The following is an 11,465-nucleotide window of genomic DNA, read 5'->3' as shown; positions in this document are numbered from 1 at the left end:
GAAGAGGCATAACGATGATAAAGTGAGGTTATGCGGAGGTGCTGAGATGGACATATATGCACAGAGGCATGACAGGGCCCATATTTCTCACACCTCTGTGTCAGAACGGACCTAGACAAACATTCCTGGCTGGAGAGAGCTAGAGGGAACTGGAGGGGGATGGAGGACAGCAAATAGTGGTTAGACAGAACTGGTGAGCGGTATTACTCACTCTGGCCCAGTGCTAACAGCTGAGAAGCAGGAAAGGTGAGGGAGGGAAGGGCAGGGGAGGAGGGAGGGAGGGAAGGGCAGGGGAGGATGGAGGGAGGGAGGGAAGGGCAGGGGAGGAGGGAGGGAGGGGCAGGGGAGGAGGGAGGGAGGGAGGGGGAGGGAAGGGCAGGGGAGGAGGGAGGGAGGGAGGGAAGGGCAGGGGAGGAGGGAGGGAGGGGCAGGGGAGGAGGGAGGGAGCGGCAGGGGAGGAGGGAGGGAGGGAAGGGCAGGGGAGGATGGAGGGAGGGAGGGAAGGGCAGGGGAGGAGGGAGGGAGGGGCAGGGGAGGAGGGAGGGAGCGGCAGGGGAGGAGGGAGGGAGGGAGGGAGGGCAGGGGAGGAGGGAGGGAGGGAGGGAAGGGCAGGGGAGGAGGGACCACTGGGCCTGGTCCATCCATCAATGACTGGAGACACAGAGGGAGTCTCGGAGCGGCTAGGGGTTGGGGGAGGGTCTCTGGGAGGGAAACTAGGAAGGTTGGGCTGGAGGTCTCAGATCCACCACTGCCTGGCCTGGTCCATCCATCAATGACTGGATTGACACAGTCTCTCTTCCTTCCCAGAGTGTTGTCTCGGTGTGGGAAACTAGCACTGAAGGTTGGGCTGGAGGTGTCTCTGTGTGGGAAACTAGCACTGAAGGTTGGGCTGGAGGTGTCTCTGTGTGGGAAACTAGCACTGAAGGTTGGGCTGGAGGTGTCTCTGTGTAGCACTGAAGAAAACTAGCACTGAAGGTTGGGCTGGAGGTGTTGTCTCTGTGTGGGAAATTAGCACTGAAGGTTGGGCTGGAGGTGTCTCTGTGTGGGAAACTAGCACTGAAGGTTGGGCTGGAGGTGTCTCACTGTGTGGGAAACTAGCACTGAAGGTTGGGCTGGAGGTGTCTGTGTGGGAAACTCTGTGTGGGAAATTAGCACTGAAGGTTGGGCTGGAGGTGTCTCTGTGTGGGAAACTAGCACTGAAGGTTGGGCTGGAGGTGTCTCTGTGTGGGAAACTAGCACTGAAGGTTGGGCTGGAGGTGTTGTCTCTGTGTGGGAAATTAGCACTGAAGGTTGGGCTGGAGGTGTCTCTGTGTGGGAAACTAGCACTGAAGGTTGGGCTGGAGGTGTCTCTGTGTGGGAAACTAGCACTGAAGGTTGGGCTGGAGGTGTCTCTGTGTGGGAAACTAGCACTGAAGGTTGGGCTGGAGGTGTCTCTGTGTGGGAAACTAGCACTGAAGGTTGGGCTGGAGGTGTCTCTGTGTGGGAAACTAGCACTGAAGGTTGGGCTGGAGGTGTTGTCTCTGTGTGGGAAATTAGCACTGAAGGTTGGGCTGGAGGTGTCTCTGTGTGGGAAACTAGCACTGAAGGTTGGGCTGGAGGTGTCTCTGTGTGGGAAACTAGCACTGAAGGTTGGGCTGGAGGTGTTGTCTCTGTGTGGGAAATTAGCACTGAAGGTTGGGCTGGAGGTGTCTCTGTGTGGGAAACTAGCACTGAAGGTTGGGCTGGAGGTGTCTCTGTGTGGGAAACTAGCACTGAAGGTTGGGCTGGAGGTGTCTCTGTGTGGGAAACTAGCACTGAAGGTTGGGCTGGAGGTGTTGTCTCTGTGTGGGAAACTAGCACTGAAGGTTGGGCTGGAGGTGTCTCTGTGTGGAAAACTAGCACTGAAGGTTGGGCTGGAGGTGTCTCGGTGTGGGAAACTAGCACTGAAGGTTGGGCTGGAGGTGTCTCTGTGTGGGAAACTAGCACTGAAGACAGTGCTTCACTCAGACCCCAACCATTGACAGGTCCTAATCATCCCAGCAGGCAAAACTGGTTGAAAATCCCGTCAATACAACCAGGTACTTCTGCTGGGATGTTGGTTCTTAACTGCAGAAACGCTGGCCATCATCCAGTAACCAATGAAATGAAAGAAAATCAAGTAATAAGGGAAGTAAACACTCACACTTGTCTTTTATGACTGGCACGGACTTAACTGAGACCTACTTTATTGAGGAATAATGTACTTACTATGAGTGTGATGTGTGGTTGGCCTGGTCCATCCATCACCGACTAGACTAACACAGTCTCTCTTCCTTCCCAGTGATTGGACACACAACCAGGATGGAACACACAACGAGGATGGAACACGCAACCAGGATGGAACACGCGACCAGGATGGAACACGCGACCAGGATGGAACACGCGACCAGGATGGAACACGCAACCAGGATGGAACACGCAACCAGGATGGAACACGCAACCAGGATGGAACACGCAACCAGGATGGATCACGCGACCAGGATGGAACACGCAACCAGGATGGAACACGCAAACAGGATGTGGCATATAGTGTGAGGTTTAGCTGAGGTAAAGGTGGTATGGGTGTGAGAGGAAAGGGAGGGGTTTTCCTCAAGATAATGTATGTACTTTGTACTCCATACATTTTCCCTGACCCCCTAAAGTACTCGGAATGGAATGCTTAGCAGGACAGGACAATTGTCAAATTCACAAAATTATCAAGAGAACATCCCTGGTCATCCCTACTGCATCTTATCTGGAGGACTCACTAAACACAAATGCTTTGTTTGTAAATGATGTCTGAGTGTTGGAGTGTGACCCTGGCTATCCGTAAATAAATAAACAGGAAAACAGGAAAACAGTGCCGCTTAATATAAGGAAATTGAAATGGTTTACACTTTAACTTTTAATTTGGTACTTAAGTACATTTTATCAATTCCATTTACTTTTGATACATAAGTATATTTAAAACCAAATACTTTTAGACTTTTCCTCAAGTAGAATTTCACTGGGTGACTTTCACTTGAATCATTTTCTAATAAGGTATCTTAACTTTTACTCAAGTATGACAACGGGGTACCTTTTTCCACCACTGTGTAGAACATAAGTCAGTAATTAACAAGGTAGTAATATTACACATTGACAGTCTAGAGTTCATGACACTAGCAGAAGGTGTAGAATCAGATATACCGCTTAGCAGAAATATGTCCTCCCTCTCTGCATTGTCCTCCCTCTCTGCATTGTCCTCCCTCTCTGCATTGTCCTCCCTCTCTGCATTGTCCTCCCTCTCTGCATTGTCCTCCCTCTCTGCATTGTCCTCCCTCTCTGCATTGTCCTCCCTCTCTGCATTGTCCTCCCTCTCTGCATTGTCCTTCCTCTCTGCATTGAGTGGGAAACTGAGCACAGAACACCCTGACTTCTGGTCATTGTTGCAAAAACGCAGTGTTACATTTACTTTACTGTATTTGTATTTATTATGGATCCCCGTTAGTTCCTGTCAAGGCAGCAGCTACTCTTCCTGGGGTTTATTATGGATCCCCGTTAGTTCCTGTCAAGGCAGCAGCTACTCTTCCTGGGGTTTATTATGGAACCCCATTAGTTCCTGTCAAGGCAGCAGCTACTCTTCCTGGGGTTTATTATAGATCCCCGTTAGTTCCTGCCAAGGCAGCAGCTACTCTTCCTGGGGTTTATTATGGATCCCCATTAGTTCCTGCCAAGGCAGCAGCTACTCTTCCTGGGGTTTATTATGGATCCCCGTTAGTTCCTGCCAAGGCAGCAGCTACTCTTCCTGGGGTTTATTATGGATCCCCATTAGTTCCTGCCAAGGCAGCAGCTACTCTTCCTGGGGTTTATTATGGATCCCCATTAGTTCCTGTCAAGGCAGCAGCTACTCTTCCTGGGGTTTATTATGGATCCCCATTAGTTCCTGTCAAGGCAGCAGCTACTCTTCCTGGTTTATTATGGATCCCCGTTAGTTCCTGTCAAGGCAGCAGCTACTCTTCCTGGGGTTTATTATGGATCCCCATTAGTTCCTGTCAAGGCAGCAGCTACTCTTCCTGGGGTTTATTATGGATCCCCATTAGTTCCTGCCAAGGCAGCAGCTACTCTTCCTGGGGTTTATTATGGATCCCCATTAGTTCCTGTCAAGGCAGCAGCTACTCTTCCTGGGGTTTATTATGGATCCCCGTTAGTTCCTGTCAAGGCAGCAGCTACTCTTCCTGGGGTTTATTATGGATCCCCATTAGTTCCTGTCAAGGCAGCAGCTACTCTTCCTGGGGTTTATTATGGATCCCCATTAGTTCCTGTCAAGGCAGCAGCTACTCTTCCTGGGGTTTATTATGGATCCCCGTTAGTTCCTGTCAAGGCAGCAGCTACTCTTCCTGGGGTTTATTATGGATCCCCATTAGTTCCTGTCAAGGCAGCAGCTACTCTTCCTGGGGTTTATTATGGATCCCCATTAGTTCCTGTCAAGGCAGCAGCTACTCTTCCTGGGGTTTATTATGGATCCCCATTAGTTCCTGTCAAGGCAGCAGCTACTCTTCCTGGGGTTTATTATGGATCCCCATTAGTTCCTGCCAAGGCAGCAGCTACTCTTCCTGGGGTTTATTATGGATCCCCATTAGTTCCTGCCAAGGCAGCAGCTACTCTTCCTGGGGTTTATTATGGATCCCCATTAGTTCCTGTCAAGGCAGCAGCTACTCTTCCTGGGGTTTATTATGGATCCCCATTAGTTCCTGTCAAGGCAGCAGCTACTCTTCCTGGGGTTTATTATGGATCCCCATTAGTTCCTGTCAAGGCAGCAGCTACTCTTCCTGGGGTTTATTATGGATCCCCATTAGTTCCTGTCAAGGCAGCAGCTACTCTTCCTGGGGTTTATTATGGATCCCCATTAGTTCCTGCCAAGGCAGCAGCTACTCTTCCTGGGGTTTATTATGGATCCCCATTAGTTCCTGTCAAGGCAGCAGCTACTCTTCCTGGGGTTTATTATGGATCCTCATTAGTTCCTGTCAAGGCAGCAGCTACTCTTCCTGGGGTTTATTATGGATCCCCATTAGTTCCTGCCAAGGCAGCAGCTACTCTTCCTGGGGTTTATTATGGATCCCCATTAGTTCCTGCCAAGGCAGCAGCTACTCTTCCTGGGGTTTATTATGGATCCCCATTAGTTCCTGTCAAGGCAGCAGCTACTCTTCCTGGGGTTTATTATGGATCCTCATTAGTTCCTGTCAAGGCAGCAGCTACTCTTCCTGGGGTTTATTATGGATCCCCATTAGTTCCTGTCAAGGCAGCAGCTACTCTTCCTGGGGTTTATTATGGATCCCCATTAGTTCCTGTCAAGGCAGCAGCTACTCTTCCTGGGGTTTATTATGGATCCCCATTAGTTCCTGTCAAGGCAGCAGCTACTCTTCCTGGGGTTTATTATAGATCCCCATTAGTTCCTGCCAAGGCAGCAGCTACTCTTCCTGGGGTTTATTATAGATCCCCGTTAGTTCCTGTCAAGGCAGCAGCTACTCTTCCTGGGGTTTATTATGGATCCCCATTAGTTCCTGCCAAGGCAGCAGCTACTCTTCCTGGGGTTTATTATGGATCCCCATTAGTTCCTGCCAAGGCAGCAGCTACTCTTCCTGGGGTTTATTATGGATCCCCGTTAGTTCCTGCCAAGGCAGCAGCTACTCTTCCTGGGGTTTATTATGGATCCCCATTAGTTCCTGTCAAGGCAGCAGCTACTCTTCCTGGGGTTTATTATGGATCCCCATTAGTTCCTGCCAAGGCAGCAGCTACTCTTCCTGGGGTTTATTATGGATCCCCATTAGTTCCTGCCAAGGCAGCAGCTACTCTTCCTGGGGTTTATTATGGATCCCCATTAGTTCCTGCCAAGGCAGCAGCTACTCTTCCTGGGGTTTATTATGGATCCCCATTAGTTCCTGCCAAGGCAGCAGCTACTCTTCCTGGGGTTTATTATGGATCCCCATTAGTTCCTGCCAAGGCAGCAGCTACTCTTCCTGGGGTTTATTATGGATCCCCATTAGTTCCTGTCAAGGCAGCAGCTACTCTTCCTGGGGTTTATTATGGATCCTCATTAGTTCCTGTCAAGGCAGCAGCTACTCTTCCTGGGGTTTATTATGGATCCCCATTAGTTCCTGCCAAGGCAGCAGCTACTCTTCCTGGGGTTTATTATGGATCCCCATTAGTTCCTGTCAAGGCAGCAGCTACTCTTCCTGGGGTTTATTATGGATCCCCATTAGTTCCTGTCAAGGCAGCAGCTACTCTTCCTGGGGTTTATTATGGATCCCCATTAGTTCCTGTCAAGGCAGCAGCTACTCTTCCTGGGGTTTATTATGGATCCCCATTAGTTCCTGTCAAGGCAGCAGCTACTCTTCCTGGGGTTTATTATGGATCCCCATTAGTTCCTGTCAAGGCAGCAGCTACTCTTCCTGGGGTTTATTATGGATCCCCATTAGTTCCTGCCAAGGCAGCAGCTACTCTTCCTGGGGTTTATTATGGATCCCCATTCAGTTCCTGCCAAGGCAGCAGCTACTCTTCCTGGGGTTTATTATGGATCCCCATTAGTTCCTGTCAAGGCAGCAGCTACTCTTCCTGGGGTTTATTATGGATCCCCGTTAGTTCCTGTCAAGGCAGCAGCTACTCTTCCTGGGGTTTATTATGGATCCCCATTAGTTCCTGCCAAGGCAGCAGCTACTCTTCCTGGGGTTTATTATGGATCCCCATTAGTTCCTGTCAAGGCAGCAGCTACTCTTCCTGGGGTTTATTATGGATCCCCATTAGTTCCTGTCAAGGCAGCAGCTACTCTTCCTGGGGTTTATTATGGATCCCCATTAGTTCCTGCCAAGGCAGCAGCTACTCTTCCTGGGGTTTATTATGGATCCCCATTAGTTCCTGCCAAGGCAGCAGCTACTCTTCCTGGGGTTTATTATGGATCCCCATTAGTTCCTGTCAAGGCAGCAGCTACTCTTCCTGGGGTTTATTATGGATCCCCATTAGTTCCTGTCAAGGCAGCAGCTACTCTTCCTGGGGTTTATTATGGATCCCCATTAGTTCCTGCCAAGGCAGCAGCTACTCTTCCTGGGGTTTATTATGGATCCCCATTAGTTCCTGCCAAGGCAGCAGCTACTCTTCCTGGGGTTTATTATGGATCCCCATTAGTTCCTGTCAAGGCAGCAGCTACTCTTCCTGGGGTTTATTATGGATCCCCATTAGTTCCTGTCAAGGCAGCAGCTACTCTTCCTGGGGTTTATTATGGATCCCCATTAGTTCCTGTCAAGGCAGCAGCTACTCTTCCTGGGGTTTATTATGGATCCCCATTAGTTCCTGCCAAGGCAGCAGCTACTCTTCCTGGGGTTTATTATGGATCCCCATTAGTTCCTGCCAAGGCAGCAGCTACTCTTCCTGGGGTTTATTATGGATCCCCATTAGTTCCTGTCAAGGCAGCAGCTACTCTTCCTGGGGTTTATTATGGATCCCCATTAGTTCCTGTCAAGGCAGCAGCTACTCTTCCTGGGGTTTATTATGGATCCCCATTAGTTCCTGCCAAGGCAGCAGCTACTCTTCCTGGGGTTTATTATGGATCCCCATTAGTTCCTCCCAAGGCAGCAGCTACTCTTCCTGGGGTTTATTAAGAATCCTTGTTAGTTCCTGCCAAGGCAGCAGCTACTCTTCCTGGGGTTTATTATGGATTCCTGGGGTTTATTAAGGATCCCTGTTAGTTCCTGCCAAGGCAGCAGCTACTCTACCTGGGGTTTATTATGGAACCATGTTAATTCCTGCCAAGGAAGCAGCTACTCTTCCTGGGGTTTATTATGGGACCCCGTTAGTTCCTGCCAAGGCAGCAGCTACTCTTCCTGGGGTTTATTATGGACCCGCATTAGTTCCTGCCAAGGTAGCAGCTACTCTTCCTGGGGTTTATTATGGAACCCTGTTAGTTCCTGCCAAAGCAGCAGCTACTCTTCCTGGGGTTTATTATGGACCCGCATTAGTTCCTGCCAAGGCAGCAGCTACTCTTCCTGGGGTCCAGCAACATTAAGGCAGTTATATACAATTTAAAATAATACATGACATTACATTTCATAACATTTTTCACACCCTCAGGCCACTACTCTATGTATTCTAGTGGTTAGAGCGTTGGGCCGGTAACCGAAAGGTTGCTGGATCGAATCCCCAAGCTGACAAGGTACAAATCTGTCGTTCTGCCCCTGAACAAGGCAGTTACCCCAACTGTTCCCCTGAACAAGGCAGTCAACCCACTGTTCCCCTGAACAAGGCAGTTAACCCACTGTTCCCCTGAACAAGGCAGTTAACCCACTGTTCCCCTGAGCAAGGCAGTTAACCCACTGTTCCCCTGAGCAAGGCTGTTAACCCACTGTTCCCCTGAACAAGGCAGTTAACCCACTGTTGCCCTGAACAAGGCTGTTAACCCCACTGTTCCCCTGAACAAGGCAGTTAACCCACTGTTCCCCTGAGCAAGGCAGTTAACCCACTGTTCCCCTGAGCAAGGCAGTTAACCCACTGTTACCCTGAACAAGGCAGTTAACCCACTGTTCCCCTGAACAAGGCAGTTAACCCACTGTTCCCCTGAACAAGGCAGTTAACCCACTGTTCCCCTGAACAAGGCAGTTTAACCCACTGTTCCCCTGAACAAGGCTGTTTACCCACTGTTCCCCTGAACAAGGCAGTTAACCCACTGTTCCCCTGAACAAGGCTGTTAACCCACTGTTCCCCTGAACAAGGCAGTTAACCCACTGTTCCCCTGAGCAAGGCAGTTAACCCACTGTTCCCTGAACAAGGCAGTTAACCCACTGTTAACCCCTGAACAAGGCAGTTAACCCACTGTTCCCCTGAACAAGGCCACTGTTCCCCTGAACAAGGCAGTTAACCCACTGTTCCCCTGAACAAGGCAGTTTAACCCACTGTTCCCCTGAACAAGGCTGTTTACCCACTGTTCCCCTGAACAAGGCAGTTAACCCACTGTTCCCCTGAACAAGGCTGTTAACCCACTGTTCCCCTGAACAAGGCAGTTAACCCACTGTTCCCCTGAACAAGGCTGTTAACCCACTGTTCCCCTGAACAAGGCAGTTAACCCCACTGTTCCCCTGAACAAGGCAGTTAACCCCACTGTTCCCCTGAACAAGGCAGTTAACCCACTGTTCCCCTGAACAAGGCTGTTAACCCACTGTTCCCCTGAACAAGGCAGTTAACCCCACTGTTCCCCTGAACAAGGCAGTTAACCCACTGTTCCCCTGAACAAGGCAGTTTAACCCACTGTTCCCCTGAACAAGGCAGTTTAACCCACTGTTCCCCTGAACAAGGCAGTTAACCCACTGTTCCCCTGAACAAGGCAGTTAACTCACTGTTCCCCTGAACAAGGCAGTTTAACCCACTGTTCCCCTGAACAAGGCAGTTAACCCACTGTTCCCCTGAACAAGGCAGTTTAATCCACTGTTCCCCTGAACAAGGCAGTTTAACCCACTGTTCCCCTGAACAAGGCAGTTACCCCACTGTTCCCCTGAACAAGGCTGTTAACCCCACTGTTCCCCTGAACAAGGCAGTTAACCCACTGTTCCCCTGAACAAGGCAGTTAACCCACTGTTCCCCTGAACAAGGCTGTTAACCCACTGTTCCCCTGAACAAGGCAGTTAACCCACTGTTCCCCTGAACAAGACAGTTAACCCCACTGTTCCCCTGAGCAAGGCTGTTAACCCACTGTTCCCCTGAACAAGGCAGTTAACCCCACTGTTCCCCTGAACAAGGCAGTTAACCCACTGTTCCCCTGAACAAGGCTGTTAACCCCACTGTTCCCCGGGTGCCAAAGACGTGGATGTTGTTTAAGGCAGCCCCCCGCACCTCTCTGATTCAGAGGGGTTGGGTTAAATGCGGGAGACACATTTCAGTTGAAGGCATTCAGTAATACAACTGAGTAGGTACCCCCCCCCCCCCTTTCCCTACTATCACATATCTACGATACAAAATCCATATGTAAGTGTATGTAGTTTGTGTGTCTGTCTCTTCAATGTCCTCGCGGTTCCGTAAGGTGCGTTTGATCTGTTTTTCTTTTACATCTGTAGCTATCCACAGACTGCTACTCTGTTTAAACACTGCTAGCTAGCTAGCTAATCATCCACAGACTGCTATTCTGTTAAAACATACTCCATTTAAACACTGCTAGCTAGCTAGCTAATCATCCTCAGCCTGCTATTAAAACATACTCTGTTTAAACACTGCTAGCTAGCTAGCTAATCATCCTCAGCCTGCTATTCTGTTAAAACATACTCCATTTAAACACTGCTAGCTAGCTAGCTAATCATCCTCAGCCTGCTATTAAAACATACTCTGTTTAAACACTGCTAGCTAGCTAGCTAATCATCCTCAGCCTGCTATTCTGTTAAAACATACTCTGTTTAAACACTGCTAGCTAGCTAGCTAATCATCCTCAGACTGCTATTCTGTTAAAACATACTCTGTTTAAACACTGCTAGCTAGCCAGCTAATCATCCTCAGCCTGCTATTAAAACATACTCTGTTTAAACACTGCTAGCTAGCCAGCTAATCATCCTCAGTGTCACGTCCTGACCTTAGTTCCTTTTTTATGTCTCTATTTTAGTTTGGTCAGGGCGTGAGTTGGGGTGGGCATTCTATGTTTTGTGTTCTATGTTTTCTATTGTGTTTGGCCTGGTATGGTTCCCAATCAGAGGCAGCTGGCAATCGTTGTCTCTGATTGAGAACCATACTTAGGCAGCCTGTTTTCCCACTATGGGTTGTGGGTAGTTGTTTTGTGTTTCTGCACCTGACAGGACTGTTTAGTTTTCGTTCATTCTCTTTGATATTTTGTTTTGTGTTCAGTTTAAATAAAAATAACATGAACACTTAACACGCTGCGCTTTGGTCCACACCTTCTTCATACGACGACCGTTACAGAACTACCCACCACCAAAGGAAACAAGCAGCGTGGTGAAGGGGACTCCTGGACATGGGAGCAGCACTATCTGGAGTATGAGACAACCTGGGAGGAGATAGAGAGGTGGTCGGTCGACCCAGGGAGAGTGCCGGAGCCCGCCTGGGATTCTCTAGAGCAGTGCGAGGAGGGATACCGGAGAGTTGGCGACACAAACAAGGCAGCGCAACAGGCACAAGAGGCACACAGGGAGATTGGTGGAGTCAGGCGGTAGACCTGAGCCAACTCCCCGTGCTTACCGGAAGAAACGCAGTACTGGTCAGGCACCGTGTTATGCGGTTAAGCGCACGGTGTTGCCAGCATGCGCTCATAGCCCGGTGCGCTATAGGCCAGCCCCCCGCAAGTGCCATGTGAGAGTGGGAATCCAGCCAGGGCATGTTGTGCCTGCTCAGCGTGTTTGGTCTCCGGTACGCCGTTTCGGGCCAGGTTATCCTGCGCCGGCGCTGCGTGCTGTGACTCCTGGGCGCTGGGAGGCTGCAGTTCGCCCTATGCCTGCGCTCCGCCC

Source organism: Oncorhynchus nerka, linkage group LG16 (genome assembly GCF_034236695.1).
Source record: "Oncorhynchus nerka isolate Pitt River linkage group LG16, Oner_Uvic_2.0, whole genome shotgun sequence".
NCBI lineage: Eukaryota > Metazoa > Chordata > Actinopteri > Salmoniformes > Salmonidae > Oncorhynchus > Oncorhynchus nerka.
The sequence above is the reverse complement of the archived record's forward strand: the minus strand, read 5'-3'. Positions refer to the sequence as shown.